Genomic DNA, 18641 nt, shown 5'->3' with positions numbered 1-18641 from the left:
GCCAAAAGAAGCCTGCCACTTTCTTCAAGACTGTAGTATGGAATACTAGAGGATTCATGCACCTATTAAAAGAAAATCCTAACTACCGCCTGGGCAATTATCATCTCATTCTCTTACAAGAAACATGGATTGTGTCTCAACCTACTATACTGAACTATGAAATATGCTGGAACACTGCAACTAAACACCAAAAAAGGAAGACCTATGGCTCGTTTATTAGCCTGTCTACCATCAGACTCTAGTGGAAAATGAATGGCTTGGGCAGCCCCTCACCCTCGTATTCAGCCACTAAGGCTAGAATGTTTTTTAAATAAATCATCCACTAAATGCATATAGTCCAATCATCAATTTATATTGGAATTCTGCTATAATTTCTGATGATCAATTCTTAAAACATGTGACTGCCATGCTGGATATGGTTGAGAATGAGCCTGAACAGTATACGATAATTATTGCAGGGGACTTAAATATAAGATGTATAGCACTAGACAACAAAGTTCAATCCTCCAAGTGTAAGAGATGGATGGCATTAATGGCAGAACGAAACCTTACCATCTCAAATGGCACAATTGATGGAGATGATCCTGCTAATCCGACTTGGAAAAGAAATCAATCCGTTGCTATCCTAGACTGTGTTTATATCCTCGCATGTGCTAAACATCGTCAGCAATTTCAAAATAATTGCAACCACAGAGTGATCATAATATGATGGAAATTTCATGGAAGAAATCTGCTGATCCTATAAAACAATTCTATGCAAATGATGAATCATTAAATAATGGAAGAAACAGAATTAAATGGTCGGCTGCAAAAGTAAATTAATTATTGAGATCAATGAAGGGAACCAACGACTCTCCTGTGGAAATTAAAGCAAAGAACAATGACTTTTCATATAATCACTTTTGTGCCATATTTCAAGAAAAACCCCAAAAGAACAATTGTCCTGAATTTACACATAAACATCCAAGCAATCCAAAAATTAAACATATAAAAGTCAAGATGAAGAGAGATATAAAACATTTGAATAAACATCCAATGGACGAGCAAAAATCCAGGAGTGTGAAAATAAAATTGAAGTATAAAAGGCACATCAAACAATTGAAAGCCATGAAAAAACAAGAAGACAACAAGCACATGATAAAAGGTATCTCTACTAAGTCAAGTGCACAAATGTGGCACCTACTAAAAAATGCAAATAATCACATCTCTATTATTGAACTCAATAAGCGAAAAAACTTGGTCTGACTATTACAACAAACTATTTGCTGACTCTGAAAACAACATCTGCTAAGAGAAAAGAGAAAATACTGTGCGGACCTAAAAATGTATCGTTTGGATATTCTAATCCAAATAGAAAAACTAAGCACATCACGTGTCACACTAAAAAGTCACCCCGACAAATGGGATGAAATTGCTCAGACTGGAAATATCCCCCACGTGGCAACAATCAATACTCATACCAATACTCAAAAACGGTGACTTAAATAATCCAGCCAATTACAGACCACTGGCCCTATTTAATTCTCATCAATGAGGATTTATCTCTGGCATAGGCACTGCTACTAATTTAATGATACTATCGACACAGAAAGAACAAGCAACAAAAACATAGAGACCCCTATATATAGCGGTTGTCGATTTTAAACAAGCGTGCGACTCTATATCTCATATATTATTATGGGATAAACTAAGGAAAGCTGAGTGCCCAAATTACATCTTGAATCTAATATGCCAATTTTACACTAATACTACAGTCAGGATAAAGCTTTATCAGAATGGTCTCCTCTCCCAACCAATACTGACATTTCGGGGTTTGAAACAAGGATGCAAATTAGCATCCACCTTGTTCAACTTTTACATCCACAACATCAATAAACATCTATAACAATGATCAATACGTATCCCCCCAAAATTGGGCCAATCCCTGATAGCATGGCTTCTCTATGCAGATGACCTGGTGCTCATTGACTAGACACCCATTGGTCTTCAAAGGCAACTGGAAGCTCTACACAACTATATGAACTAGAGATAAACACCTCTAAACACACAACTAATAACATGAAATGCTAGAAAATTAAAGCAAACTACAAAGGTACAGAATTCAAATGGTTCATAGGAGACACTCACTCACCACTCCTGAATATAAATATCTGGGGATTAATATCAATAATAATAAAGAAAAACCATACAAAGAGGGAACAAAACACAAAATGCAATCATTAATATCTCAAGGGAAGACGATACATGCCAAATCTAGCAAATGTTCCTACACTTCGGTACTTGTTTACTATAAACAAAAAGTAGTACCAACTGTAATTTACAGAGCTCAATCCAAATTGCCTCATATTCAACCCAACTGGGACTACATAGAAGGTATATTCTGGAAATCCCTGCTGCCAGTACCAATCAGCTTTCCAATAAGCATTATCAGACATGAACTAGGATTATCATCCTTGAAAGGTAAAGTATGGCGAAACACTCCAACAATGTATAGAAAATGCCTCATGCCTGACGAGTTAAAAAAAAAGTTAATCCCAACCATCTCGCATTCCCTGGGAAACAAAGCATTTAAACACCTGGACACCCAGAGAGAACATTGCGAAACAATAATGAAAATGGCGAATATTGATAGATCCACACTAATATCCAACCCTGACGGAGCAAAAAGGAAATTATGGGAAGTAGATTGGATTAACACGATGACACAATGCAGAATCTACAGGATATGCAAGGACTCCAGTTTTACTTTGAAAAGCCTGGGCCAAATCCCCAAATAGCTACAGAAATACCCTGACTCGAGCTATCGAGCCAAAATAATGAGAATGCAATTTAACCTATGGCCTACGAGGGCGCTCCTCACCCATAGAAACAAGGAAAATAATACCAATGATAATTGTAGATTTTGTGAAGAAGATCGCAACACAAACACTTGAACATCTATTGGTGCAGTACATCGGCTTGGCGGAATCCATAGAGTCCATTATGAAAAATATTTCAAGGACTTTCGAACCATGTCGCAAACGCTTGCCTGGAATACCATAGTCAATGCTGATCATGTATCCATGAATATAGCCACAATAAGGTTTTTAGAACAGATGAATTTATAATGAGAATACAAATTCATGTTTTTAAACTGTGAGAAAATCGATTTAAAGTGCATTGATGAATAGTGATTTTATAATGAATGATTTTAAAATATTACAACTACAGTTCATTAAGCTAGAGCATGATGCATAGAGGAATAAGAACAAAACATGTATTTTAAGTGCTATTTGTGAAAGGTTTCAATTTAAAACCAAAACACAATATTATTTTTTTTAACCAATATTGTGTCCTATAGTGAAGTTAGAATGTATACGCTATGAGTTGCCTTGGTACCATACAAGGATCTGGTGCTAATAGCAGAATAAATACATTTTATTTGTATGAAGGTGACCGTTTAATGGAATTGGTCGTAACCATTGCTTTTGTTTTAGATTTTGTATTGTATTTTATAGGGTGTGTAAATATTATGATTATATTATGTTTTTATGATCTTATTTCTTAATGTTTATGTATTTTCATTTTTCTCTTATATGGTTGAACTTTTTTTTTTTACTTTTGTGATTTTGTAATATGTTTGTTAAAAGGTTTATTTTATTTTTTTTTTTTAATTGAAACACCAGTCCGCCATGTTTGAATGCGAACATTGTGACATCGGACTTTTATTACAGTATAACCATATATATCAAAAAAGTTCCCAAAACATAGTTCCATGGTGCTATAACCGTCAACCATCTTAGAACATCCTGGCTAAAACGTGTGTATCAAATAAAATTTGTATCGAGTCGTAGAGAGTCCATGTAGTCAACTACGGCACAGCTTAATTTTATACAGTGTCCAGCTGCCGCGTATGACCACCAGTCTCGACTGTTACCGTCCACTGGAATGAAACCTCCCAAGTGCATCATCCGTTTGGCAGTGGTTTCTTTGCAACTAGTAAGCAGATGTTCCAAAGTTTCAATTTCACAATGACAGAAGCGGCATATATTGTCTTTCACTTCTTTAAAGTGACGGTTCCACATCATTTCTTTTGTTTTTACCGCATTTAAGCGGAATCTTAAAAACTGCTCGCAGTGATGTCGAGATGGGCAGTTTTTTAAATAGTTACTTGTCACATTTAGCTTGTGTTCCCCTATTCCAGCATCTAAGGTGGTCGGCATCGAAAGACGTAAATCATTATTCGAAATCCAGCACCATTGTTCGAACTTTTTTTTTACTTGTTGTGGTTTCAGCAGCAGATCGTTCAGGTTGAGATCAACAGTGGCAAGAATCGACAGCGTGATTTGTTTCCACTCAGCAAGAAGTTTTGAATTCCCTATTTTGCTTGTAGCAGAGAAGATTTGGAAAGCAGGCCCTGTTGGAGACAAATTCATCTTTCGCAATACTGTTAAAGATTTCCACATTTCATGAGAGTGTAAGGAGTTTAATGAGAGTTCGTATCGGATTTGGGTCATTGAAATATAAGTAGGAAGCTTCAAAACACGCCTCCAGAAGATTCCTTCCAACTTTTGCCAGAACGAGACGTCTATATTCCAGCCTGATTCTGAACCAAAGGTGATAGCAGGAACCACCTTTTGGGTGTAGAAAATCAAGACTGGTGCAAGGCCAAACTTGCCATAACTTATGTTCAACAGCTGTCCTTGGATGCCGAATTGAATCATTCGGTTGACCATATCGACCTTCCAGTGATGTTCATGAACTGAGTTGTTGAAGATAATTCCCAAGTATCTTATTGAGTTGACTGTATCTAGGCAGTTATCCTCAATTTTCCACATGAAGGATTTTTGTCTTTTTGAATGGCCTTGGCCGATGATGATCTTAGTTTTTTCAGTGTTTAGCTCCAGGTCGTTTTTATGCAGGTATTCGTGAAGGTTTAATAGTTGCCGTTGGAGTCCTATCTGGGTCCTATCCAAAACAACCACGTCGTCAGCGTATATTAAGCAACCTACTTCGATGTTGTTCACTTTTGGTGGAAAGCATTGCACATCTGTGCGATGGGCAGGGATGTCTGAGATAAACAATTTAAAGAGTTCAGTAGCTAGTGGACATCCCTGTTTCACACCTATACTTGTTGGTATCCTGTTGGATAGGGTGCCTTGATTGTTTAGTCTTATGCTGACGGTGGTTTGAGTATGCAGAGCTCTAATTGGCTCGACGAGGTTTCTTGGGCAATTCCAGTTTTCCAATTTTTGCCACAGTTTGTTACGATTTACGCTATCGAAAGCCCCTCTCAGGTCTATGAAAGCGAGGAATAATCTTGTCTTTGCCTTTTGGCTTTCTAATTTGAGGATGTTTAGGAGCACCAGGTTCACCTCCACCCCCACGCCTTTTGTGAAGCCTGTTTGTCTGATGTCAATAATTTGCTCTGACATTGACCACGCAGCTAAGCTTTGACGTGAAAAAGAGGCAATGATTTTTCCTATGGTGTCTAGCAGGGCAATCGGGCGGTAGTTGGACAGATCCGCCCGATTGCCCTTTTTGTAAATTGGCACAATAATCGCTTCACGCCAGGAGTCAGGTATCGTTGCGGATGTAAGCACACGGGTGAACAATAGTTTGTTGAAAATAGCCCATTGCTCCTCATTCTTTTTTAACATCATATTTGATATTAGATCTGGGCCTGCTGCGTGAGAGTTTTTCAAAGATCGTATCGCAACGCTTATATCTTCCCCTCTTATTAGCAGTTTCCAAGATGTCAACTCTTGTGCTGGTTTGCTGACCTCCTCTTTAGGTGCTTTGCAAAAGATGTTGCCATAGTGCTTTTCCCATGAGTCAGCCTCAATCTCGTTTGATGGTAATGACTGGTGCTTCGAATTTCCTGCATTCAAGATTGCCCAAATTTTGCGGGAATTCTTTTGGACTAAATGCCTCATCAGCTGCTCAGCCTTATCTTGCTCTATTATACGTTTTTGTGATTTCAACCAGTTACAGTATTGTTGGCGATGTATTCGTATTGCGTTTTTGATTGCGTTTACGTCGCTAGCAGTTTTACTTGACTTCCTTAGGGTTATGTCTCGTCTCATCACCTGTTTTGCGTGTGTTAAAATTGACGATGAGAGGTGTTTGTGTTTTAAGCCCATTATGCGATCAGCAGCTTTTACTGTGATGAAATCAGAGAGCAAGGGTGCATAATTTACAGACAGTTGTGTGTCCCACCGTAATTTCAAGTTTATTCCCTCTATGGTCGGTCTATCAATCTTCAACCGGTTTCCGCCGCTGTTAATGGAGATTACGGGGTAGTATTTTCTTTGCTCAATTGCCCAATCCACCACACAGGCCAACCGAAGCAGGTTGTGGTCGCTACTTGACATAGGACTAATTGATAATCTCATGTCGTTTTCAAAGAGATTTTGTGAAACCCAAAAGTAGTCAATTATTGATTGAGCATTTGAGGAAGACCAAGTTTTTTGGGGTGGTTGGTCGCCCGGAACTTACCATATTGCAATTTCGATTTCGTAGCGCCTGGCTCCATGCCGACTCCCGACTTTTTACTTCGTCGTGTGTTAATAGCTTAAACTGCTTGGTTACGTGATCGTGTTTGAACCAGGAGCAGTTTAAGTCACCTGCGCAGATTATTGATAGATTCTTATAATTGAACAATGTCTGATCAATGCAAGTTGTTATTGAATCTATGAATTTTTTAGTGCTTATTTTGGCTGGATTCCAGTAGCTATTTAGGATAAGCAAATGTGTCCTTGTTTCTTCATCTTTGTTGGTGGTTTCGAGCAGTGCACTTTGCACAAATGGATTAGGACTGTAGATATCCACGAGGCGCCACCTGGTATTTATTTTCATCATAATTACCAAGCCAGAAGAAGGTCGCCCCCTTGCATTTTTTAATGCAGGATTTAGTAGAGTCTGAAAACCGTCCCTTGATGGAGGCTCGCACAACCATGTCTCTTGTAGACATATAACAAAGACCTTTTCCATATCAGTGTCAAATTCATTAAATAAATGGATGAATCCTCTTGTGTTCCATGAGATGAATTCATGCATACACTTGTTACCGTTGTCTAATGGCTAACGTCGACCAGAGATGTCAGTATGACTGCCATTTTTTGCTGGATGATTGAGGTTTGTACGTGAAGTTTCTGTAAATGCCATTTCTCTGCAGAGCTCGATCCGTCGTTGTTCTTGTGTCCCTTGGAAGGTGTCTTTTAAATAGGACTCCTGCATGTCGGACCTGAAGTTCGTCGGTTCCACCGATATGTCAAATCCAAACATTAACAATTCCTCTGAAGCATTCAGAATTGTGTTTCGGACTGAGACTGAATAGATGTGTAGCAGAACCTGATTGCAGCATTTTTCAGTAGCATACTCTACTATACGTATGTCTTCAGACAAAATCGTTCTGAGTGATGGAATGCAAGAAAATAATTTCAGTATGTTTTTGCGATTCAGATTCAGTTCGTGATCTTCCTGATTTAAATTTTGTAATTTCAAATTGCAGTTTAAAGAACTTGCTTCAGATCTCAGAGATGGGAAGACATTTGTAGGATGTCTGGCCTGCTTTCTTTCGTGAAGTCTGGGATTTTTTGGATTTAGCCGTGTAGGCAGATTTGAACAGTCCCCTGACTTTGTCGGCCTGTTCTTGTAGTTTCTCTCCTTCCCCGCTCTTGGATTCAACCTGTGTGGAGATTCTCGCTGGGTGTCATCGGGGACCACAATAGAGGGGATGATAGAATGATCGGCTGTCACTTCATCGGAGTAAGTAGAATAGTTGCATATGTCAATTACTGATCCCGATGACTTGCTCAAGAGACTTTCACTGTCTGAGTCAACTCTTTGTCTCTTACTTGCTGGAACGACAAGATGGTCTGTTCCACTCAGATTTTTTACTTCTTGAACATTTTTTTGGCCGTCAGTTTTTGGCTGTCCTGTTCTTCCGAATAGACCAGCTCGAATATCAGCAGTCACGTTTCTGATACATTTCTGTGACTTCGATTGTTGAACACGTTTCTTGGGATCTGACAGTTTTTTCCCAGGCGGTAACTGTCTTCCTTTCGGTTGCTGAGTTGTTTGAACTTGCCTCATGGGGACCTTTATTGATTTTGCCGATCCTTCAAAAATTCCAAATGAGGCCGCAGATATTTCAGAAGTCAGTTTCGGATTGAAACAATTTGCTTGCTCGTTCGGTAATGACAGGGACGGACTCAGGAGATTTCGTACTCTGATCTCCGGCTTCTGGTTGGGCGGTCGTAGCTGGAGCTTCACTAGCTGCGTCAGTGCTATTCGAGATTGGAGCAGTGACATTTGTGTTCTGTGTTTGAGCATGAGAGTCTTTCGTTGTTTGTGAAGGGGCTCGAAGGTTTAGGTGGTCGAGGCTTGGGTTCATCATGGCTGAAGAGTGTCTCATCCATTTGACGGCTTCGAGCAAACCGTCGGATAAGGAGTCGTTCTGACAGTGATGACGTGCTGCGAGATCACTTAGATGCTCTTGCCATCTTATTGTTTGTTCCGCTTCTTGTGTTAACTGTTGCTGCAAGAAGCATGTCGCAGAGTCGAATTTATCCATTTTTTCTTTTAAAGTTATTATGAGAGACGTCTGGTCTTTATAAGCCTCGCGGAGTGACTCGTACATCTTCAAAAATTGAAGAAGTGCTGCAGATGATGCTGCCAAGACGTTATGAATCTGCATAGCAGCTGCTGAAGACAAACTTGGTTTTGACTCAGTGCTAGTTTTGTCTGACAAGCCTGAGTGCAAAATATTTGAGTTCTCCAAATGTGGGTTGCTTGCCATCGACGAGGTTGCGGCCGTGGTTGCAAGGATTTCCTGTAAGAATTGTGATGTTGTAGATCTTGCGTTCACATTTCTCGATTTTTTTGGAGAGATCCATGTTGATTGTTTGTCCTCCAGTCCTGGCATGAGGTGTACTTGAGGTACTATCGCCTGTTCTGCAGTTTCGATTATCACATGCCGACGAACAGTTTTTGTTGATTTTTCCCATCTGAACACGTCCCATGTTGTCACCTGATCTGTGGGGATATTCGGCATGGACGCCGTAATTGCGACTGTATTGGTTAAAGGAATGTTGCTGAATACCATTTGCGTTCGTATGGCCGTAGGTGGTCCCGGTGGTGTTTGACATTGTTTGTTCCTTAGTTTGTTGGCGCCGAGGAACTTTCAGCGGCGTGTTGACGATTGCGGGGATGTTTCTTACAGTCACATGAACTGGATCTGAAGAGCGCGTAGTTAATGTGATTTCTTCATGGTCAAGTAGACATTCGATTCCCTCCTCGTCCTGTGAAGCTTCCATGATTTCCGCGTCCGTTAGTTCAAAAGGTGAAAAGAATTTGTCAACTGTTTCTGAAGTTATCTTGTTCGGCGTGATTTGAGATGTGTTATTAAAAGAAAATATTCATGAGGAATTTAGGCCAATCGGAAGTAAATTGTCAAGAGTTAGTAGGGGCCTTTGTGGAAAAGTGTTTGTTTCTAGAACGGCCTTGTCTGGCGAGGCACCTACGTCGGGTAGAGCGTTTGCTTCGTCCTCCCCAGATCCGAGCTCCGGCACAGACCCCTCAGACCCCAATACCACAGCTGCCCCGTTAAGGGTGGAATCAGACATGATAAGTCCACCTATATCCGCTATCTGGTTTCCTGCAATGTGTGGTGATAATGCAGGCTGCACGGGAGTTAGAACAGAAGTAGTAGGATTGATAGGGCCTAGGGTTGGTGAAGTAGGAGGAATCCTGATGTTTCCTGTTGACGAGCAACAGTTATTTGTTTCTGGCTCCACCACCGCTGTGCTTCCTAGTGGGCACGATGTATTTGTGGCTGGTGCATCAAGGAATTTGACATATTGAAGAGGAGGAGTCACAGAGGGTTCGGAAAGGGACACAGGAACTAACACTGATTGGTTCGTCCCTATTAGTTTGACAATTTCTGGTGGCACTTTAGACGCACGTTTACGTGTAACAGTGCTCACCTTTGAAGTGTCCAAGGCCGCGTCTGCCTTCAAAGCTGTCCACGGATTCTGCATCCGACATTGTTGAATCGTTTTTCTCCTGGTTTGTGGACCCCCCTGGCCTGATTGAGCAGTCATTGCAAAGGGTACAGCGATGCTGGCCGTAAAAGAACTCAGGCTATTGCGGTGCACAGCTCCGCCTAGTTACACCGAATTGCCACTGCGTACTGCACAAGATATGTGGGCACTCAGAAGGGATCAAAGAGGTAATTTCTCTGCAGTCTCCCCAAGTGAAGTTAATGCACCACCAGCGCCAAACAGCCGCACAACAGCCAGCGCCCTTTACCACGTCAGGCTTAACGCCGCAAGGGTGGGTTGTGCTCCTCTAAATGCCGGCAGAGAGTCACGTAACCTGTCACGTGAGCGCGCTCGCACTCCGCCTCCTCCAGGAAGCGAGCATAAGGTCTTGGACGCAGAAGGCTGTGTTTCCAACAGTGAGCAGCAGCAGCAGGTATCAGGTAAGTGTTCCAGCAGATGTCCAAAGAGGAAGTATGCGCCGCTCGGGCGGGTTGTGCTCCTCTAAATGCCGACAGAGTCACGTGATCTGTCACGTGAGCGCGCTCGCGCTCCGCCTCCTCCAGGAAGCGAGCGTAAGGTCTTGGGCGCGGAAGGCTGTGTTTCCAACAGCGAGAGGCAGCAGCAGGTATCAGGTAAGTGTTCCAGCAGATGTCCAAAGAGGAAGTAAAAGATTTATTTAACCATAATAACATAACACATTTTGTTTTTTTTTTTAATAGCCGGGGCTACACTGGGATCAAGGCTGGACTATTTTAATGCCCTCTTTGCTGGCCCTTCTGTCAACATCAGAAAGATGCAGTTTATACAAAATAATGCACTAAGAACAGCTTTGAAAAGCCCTAATTTGAAGCATATCACAGCAGCAAGAAATAAAGCCCACTGGCTCCTTGTTCGTGATCAGATTCTCTTTAAAACACTCTCCATCACGTACAGAGGCCTTTCCAATGATGCCCCACCCTACCTATCCCAAAAGTTCTCACACTGCCTCCTCTAAACCGACGAAGGCTGCTCATCTGTCTCACCCAGCCCAAAACCAAACGAGCCAAAGTAGGAGGCTCTAGCTTCCCCGCCATGACTGTCAAACACTGGAACCTTCTCCCTCCTGCCACGAGAGCAGAGCATTTCTATTGGACCTTTCACAAGTCACTGAAAACAGTTGTTCACCCAACACTCCTCTATTCTATTGGTCTCCCAGACATATGGGCAACGTCCTCCCTGGCAAAAAACATTTCACGTCCCCTCTACCTGGAATGTACAATGATATTTTATGTATTATGTCCGGGGAGGATAGCTCAGTAGCAAAGTGCTCGCCTCGGAAGCAAGACCACATGAAGCAACCCAGGTTCGATCCCCGGGTCCGCGCTTAGAAACCTCTGGGTATTTAAGCGCGTTATAAATATGCAACTAAGACAACAACAAAAAATTCTCTAACAGTGCCTCGATGCCCCTGGCTTCGTGAGCGCTTTAAAATAAATTCCTGAGGTGTAACCGGTCTTGTAACAGTGCCTTGGTGTCCTTGGGTTTAGCATGCTTTATAAACGTAAAAATAAATAAATAAAGGTTGTACCCAGAGTTGGCTTCCCCCATCCTTTGTGAGTGTACAGCTGGGTGATTGGCATGAGGAATTACGTTGCCTTCACACCTCCCAGAACAGTATTTTCCTTGTACCCTCAAGCTTTACAACCATACTGGATATGGCGAGACTTGGACGCCAAGCTGTGGCGAGCGATGAATCGGTCGTTCCCGCGCGCAGCATTCTCGGTTCCTTTTCCCAGGCGCGCGGCTGTCTGTCAGTATTTGAGCGGGAAGCGAGCGTTGGATTTGGAAGGAAACCGGCATTTCCAGTAACTGGCCTGCCGCGGCGTGTTGCCTTCTGCTTGCACATGATGCCACCCCAGGCCAGGCCGGCTCTGCAGGGCCTGTGCTGCGCGGTGGTGGCTCGGGGACTTGCTGCCAGAATGCTGAACTGACTGGACCGGTTACTGCGGCTTCCGTCTCCCTCATTCGGTGGCCCTCGGGGAGGAAGCGAAACCTCCTGCTGTTCCTCCTTGTAAGACGTAATTTCCCTGCGGCGGGATCTTATTGACGCGAGATAGAGGAGTGGCGTTTCTGTTAATCATGACACGTTGGTGCACTCGTGCCCGGGAGCTGCGCTGCATTAAAAGTGCCCTGGCGATGGGAGCGCGAGGCGGCGTGATGTGAGGGGGTTCTGTAATTAGCCTGTGGCTTAACCTGTGGGATACCGCTATGGATGCTTAGGCGTGAAGCAACGACACGGACGCAGCAATCAATGGTCCACGCACAATCACCTTTTAAAGAAACATAACTTCTCACTTGTCATTGTTGCTTTGCCCATCCCTTGCCCATCCTGATCCGCTTCTTAGCCCACTCTCGCACGTCTCTCCATAAGATGACAGGAATGGCTCCTGATAGAACTCCTGCCCCAGTCTTAGCATAAAACCCCCAGGGCAATGCGTTTCTTCAGTCCACCACACGGGTCTTCCGTCCCACCACTCCGTGCTCGGCCCCTTGGGTAACGGACGCGTTACCAGTGGGGGTGCACTATCGGTAGGGACACGGTCCTCGTGTGACAGTTCACTGCCTTTCCAATAAAAGAAAATGTTCATGTTAAGCCGGACAAGCCAGCAAATGATCATACATAGAAACGGTACCATAACAGGGTACGTTCCTCGCCGTCTACCTCAGTGCCTTACTTCTGAGTAATCCACTATCTAGGAGAAACTGTGGCCGTGTGTCCTCAAATCATTTTATTTTCTTCTGCCTCTCCATTATCGCTCAAGGGCCATCCTGCATAAATCCTCTATCGATTCCGCCTACTTTGGGGGGAGGGGTTACCAATTTCCAACAACTCAGTATCAATTTATGGCAGCCATAGCTGCTCTAAACAGCCAGCACCCCTGCGGGTGGGCCAGGTTGTCTACTGCAGAGTAGCCCACCATCCCCATCATTACTGTTTCAAAGTTCGAGTCTGTTCTAAGTACAGTTTTCATCTCTGTGAATGCCTTGCAAAAAATAGTTGACCCTACTAGACTCCGAAATCATGTGTTACAGGGCTCCTCTCCTATGATTGCATCTACAACAAACTGTTGTATTTCTAATTTCCATCTTGGACATCCTATCTGTTATCCGGTGTAACCTGTGCAACAGTTTAACCTGCCTTATCTCCCCCCCCCAGTTTAACCACATCAGTTTAGTGATCCTGCATATCTCATTCCGTCTCTCCTCTTGGACTTTCCACCCCAATGCCCGAGACCAAGACTTTAGGATTACCTGTTCTGACCTTTTGAGGAGAGTGTGCGCTGATAAGACCCCGTCATCACATTTGCAAAATAATTTCTGCTAGTTCTCTCCCTACGCCTTCACCTCTCCCGGGGACTCTGCCTTTGTTACCACATTCTTCTGCATTCGCTATCGATACTCCTACATTTCATCTGTGAGGCCCTCAATTACCTTTTTAAGTCTCTTCCCAGCACAGGTGAGGGCGATGATTGTGCTGCCACCAGGGCTTTCTGTTTCCTTATTGCCCAAGTGACTCTCTGAACGCTTTTCATGCTAGAATCTGTCTCCTCACCATGTCTTGTGAACCTTTCTAATGCCAATGACCGGAGAGGAGCTTGCCGTGCAAGCCTTCACCACCAGCGAACCCCATTCCACATGCAGCAGAAAGTGGAAGAAGGGTTTGACCAGCCTGAAGGAGCAGAAATGATGGCTCCACCAGTTTTACCAATCATTATGCAAAATTCCAAACGCCAAGGTCAAGTATGGATCCCCCAACAAGACCATGAAAAGGAAACGCCAGATCACCCCATCCATCGATGGAATCATTGACTGCTGACCTGACCATAGTACTTCTCAAAGCTCAACCTCCAATAAGGCTACCATCAGCTCAAACTAGAGGAAAGCTGGTCTATCATGACATTCACAACCCATGTTGGATAGAGATATATATAGGAGATACAAAGCATTCAATTTCAGCATGTCGTAGCAGCTGAGGAATTTCATGATGTTTGCCTGTCTAGAGGGTTTACACAACATCAGCAATGATATGCTAGTCTATTCTGAATCTGGAAAACAAACACGTCGTAAGATTGTGAGGAGTATTCTAATAAATCTGTGAGTGTGGTCCGACAATTTCCAAAGAGAAGCGAGAGTACTTCAAATCAGCTGTAGCTTTCTGTGGGTACATCTTTGAGCAGGAGCATTTGAAACTTGGAAGCCAAAGACATCAACACTGCGCTACCACCAGAGTCTGTGTCAGGGCTCCATACGCTTAATTTCCTGACTTGCTACAAATAAAGAACCCCTCGGAGACTAGAGAAAATCCTGCACGAGGTGGGAAATAACTGAAGAATAGCTATCTGTGTTGGAAGACACTAAGGACACATTTCTTCGCTAGTTGCACAAGTCAAGAGAACTTCTAGTGAATGCTAGGCTTTATGGTCTAGGAACTGTCCTTACAAAGGTGGTCATTGACGCAGATCCCTAACCCCAGTGGAGAAACTCTACTCCCAAATCATAAAAGAACCAATAGAAGACCTGTGGTGAGCGAAACACTTTCACCTTTAAACATATGGTCACTATTTGAGATAATCACAAGCTACTCTTCCCCATTCTCCAAAGTTCTGCACCAAAGCCTGTCCCTTGAATCAAGAAATTCATATTACAACAGGAGAATGTTAGCCAATGCCATCTTCAAGGGTGAAGCAGCCTGGCATTTTTAAAACCTTTTCATTAATAAAATGATTCCGGTATCTCTTCTTCTGAAAGGATGGTCTGATAACAAGACCCTCAACCCTTTCATAATTCTCCTTGCTGAAGAGCATAGCGCGAGCATTTAACTCTACTGGACCCATCTACTGACACCGCTAAGCAACTGCCTTGCAGTTTGGCAGCATGGCAGTACAGAGTAATGTGGGCATTCCTGGTAAAACTGATGGAGCCAAAAACTCCAATAGTTAGAATCTGCTTTTAATCGTGGGCAAGCCCAATTCGAAATTAAATCATAACGTTGTGTGCTCCTTGAACCTGGTGGGACATGACTAATCTGAATATAACGCATGTCTGGATATGACTTGGTGGTCTCTAGGACTACATAATTAGACTGGTCAAAGCAGTTTGATGTAATGGTATTGTCATCCTTGGTTTGTGATGGTCCTGTTGGGGTCTCTTGTGTACTCACTGTCTGGGACTGAGTTTCACCCACAACATACCAATTGGGCTCTGCCCCAGCAAAATCCCTAGTCTTTCCTGTAGGATTGTTACTTTACATGAAGACTAGATCTGCCTCCAAAGGTGAGGGAGAGGTCCTGTGATTCAAAGAGCACGCTCTGAATGGCCATTGGAAATCAGACCAGGTTGGTAATTAACAGAGACTATTTAATGCAGGGGAGAGACATCAGTCCACTGAAGTGTCCCAGCTTCTTGCATTCTCCTAGGGCTCCAGAAAATCTGGTACCCCTTCCCTACTACCTGCTGACAAATCAATCTGTGTCTGACATTGCCAGTCGGAAGATTCTGAAGTAGCACACAGGACTGGACCCCATACAGAAGGCTCCAAGGGAACCAATCCCCACTGTAGACGATTGCCTATTAAACTGGGCAAGACCACCCCATGTTGAATACTTTTTGTACATCTGAAGAAGGATTTTATCTGGAACTCTGTTAAGAGTACAGTCTGCTCCAAAGAAGCTGCCACAGAGGTGAATACTGAGGCCGCCTTAACTATTCTTGTGAAAAATGTGGGATGATCTGCTGGCTGGACGACGGCTACTGCAGGTGAGACCACTAGTACCCATGAACTTCCTCACTGCCACCATATTCTCAGATTTTCAAAAACGGACTCTGTCCTAGAGCGGGACAGCTTTGGCAATCTACAACCTCAAAAATTGAGTATACAACTCCCTCTGTGGATCTGTCAGTGAAATGCCTCTCCTGGTGAGTCAATGAAGAGGGTGAAGTCAAATTGTTCCAGATGGTCAATGCATTTAAGACAAGGGAGAGTCACATTTTTTTGGGAGGTTAAAGGTTGGTTTACAGGCGATTCCACTGACAGTATGATACACTGAGTCCCCAATAGATTCAATGGAAACTCTCACTTTCAACTTCCTTCCATCACACAAGGACTCAGCCACTTTCCACCTCATCTAAAGCCACCTCACAGATGTGGTGCCTTCCAAGATGTGATTACAGTCTTACTTTCCGCAGCTTCAGTCTCTCATGCCACACGCACGCACACACACACGCACACACACACACCCTCTCTCTCTCTCTCCCTCGCTCCCTCTCTCTCTCTCTCATACCCTAGACGTCCTCTTATCCTCCCTCTCCCCATAAGCTGTGCAGACCCCATTTTGTTCGACTGGACAGACCATGCAGCCATCACATTCTCCTTATCACGCTTGCCACGCTTCATTTCTAAAACCAAGGACATCCTGTCTGCCCTCTCTTCCCTCTTCTCTCTCCGCTACCCCAGACCCCTCTGCAGCTGCCTCTCCTCTCCTCCCTCTTTCTCTTCCTTTCCTCTGTTCTCCCCTGACAAGATTTTTAGTCTGATCTATGAAAGCTTCGTCAAAACAGGTTCTTCCCTGTTCGTCCAAAACCATATTGACACCCTGCCTACTGACCTGGCTATCCTCTGCAACCACTCCTTTGCCTCTGGAGCCTTCCCCTCCTCCCTGAAGCACTCTCTTGTGCACCCTCTTCTCAAGAAACCTACTGCTGACCCCTCCTGCCTGGCTAACTATTGCCCAATCTCTATGACTCCTTTCCTGGGCAAACACCTGGAAAAGCTAGCCATCTCCCAGCTTAATCTCCACACTGATTCTGTTGGTTCTTTCCATGACCATCAGTCTGGCTTCAGAGCAGCCAGAAGCATGGAAACTGCTCTCCTGAACATCCGTGAAGACCTGCTCTCCAACCTTGATTCTGATCTCCCCTCTGTCCTCATCCTACTCGATTTCTCTTCGGCCTTTAACACGGTCAACCATGCCATCCTGCTCAACCGCTACCGTGATAACCTGGGTATCACTGATCAGGCCCTGGCCTGGCTAACCTCTTTCCTCTCCAACCAACCCTCCCAGGTCCAACTTGGGTCCCTCCTTTCCTCTATCTCACTCTCTACGTGTGGTGTTCCTCAGGGGTCTAGCCTCTCTCCCTGGATTTTCATGCGATAGATGGCACCCCTTGCCCACCGCATTGCTGCTCTCTGCTCCAACTTTCAGTGTTATGCTGATTACACTCAGCTCGTTTTCAGGATCCTCTCTGCCACCTCCTCTCCCTCTCTCATCTCTGACTGTCTGTCTGCAATCCAGGAGTGGTGTGCCGCCAATGACCTCTGCCTTAATGGCAGTAAGACAGAGATCCTCCTCATCGACAACCCTGCACTTTCTTTTCCTGTCACTCTCTGGCCGGCCTCCCTTGGCCCTCTTCCTGCTCCCACCTGTGAGGCTAAGAACCTTGGGGTCATCTTCGACTCAAGGTTCTCTTTTTCTCCACACATCTCTGATGTCTCTAAGAAGTCAAACTACTAACTGCACCTCCTCAGAGGTATTCTTTGTTTCCTCTCCTTTAACGAGAAGCTCACTGTCTCCCAAGTCCTGGTTCTCTCTAGGCTGAACTACTGCAACAGCCTCTTTCTAAATTTGCCAGCTACTACTCTCCACCCTCTGCAACTCATCCAGAACAGGACTGCGAGACTTGTCCTTGGCCTCAAGCCCAGGGATCTTATCGCTCCAACCCTGAAATATCTTCATTGTGCTTCTGCCTTCTCTCTTCCTCTCCCCTGCTGATCTCTGTCTGTATCTGTGCTGGGCACCTGACCACCCTCTGAATTCAGGCCCAGATCCCTGCCCACCCGGCTGCATACCCACACTGCCCCATGTCAACCGTTGCACTTGGGTCTGTATCTGCAACCCTAGATCCCCCTTACCTGCACTTATTAGACACCCAATGTCTGCGCTTAGTTCTTGCACTTACCACCTGCTGCCCGCACTACCTGTTGTTTTGATCTTGTGTTCAGCACTTTCCATTCAGCCCTACCCCTTACAGCACTCTCCCCCTTCCCTCTCCCCTGCACGTGCGCGTTCTCAATGTCACTGGGCCTAGTAAGATCGTTGTTTTTGTCCTTGTCACGACCCATATAAAAAAAAAAACCCTGGCCATCCCATGGGTCAGGAGGGGCCTTGTATCGGGTCTCAAACAAACTCAGGCATCCTTTGCTGAAGCCCTCTTGGGGCCAGTCCTGGCGCCGTTGGCACCAGGCTCATACTTCGTGAGGACTTGTGTTTTGGCACTACTTTATTTCCAGTGCCAGCCAACATGGAGGCACCCACATAGCTTTACCTGGACTACTTTTCCGAAGCTATTTAAACCACACCCGACTTGAAGGACACGCTTCACGTTATTTTGCAATCCTGCAACGTGACGCTCATCGTGTTCAGCTGCACCTGCGAACCTCGGAAGAACAGCATCTGAAAAACAAAAGGACATCATTAATAGCAGCAGCTTACCTGTGATTCCATCGTTAGCTGCCTCCGCTCCTGCAAACAGCATCCAAGGATCAGCGGACCTCCCTGACCAACGGATCTGCAAAAAAGA

This window comes from Ambystoma mexicanum, chromosome 11 (genome assembly GCF_040938575.1).
Source record: "Ambystoma mexicanum isolate Mex_15411 chromosome 11, UKY_AmexF1_1, whole genome shotgun sequence".
Lineage (NCBI taxonomy): Eukaryota > Metazoa > Chordata > Amphibia > Caudata > Ambystomatidae > Ambystoma > Ambystoma mexicanum.
This window is presented reverse-complemented; position numbering follows the sequence as displayed.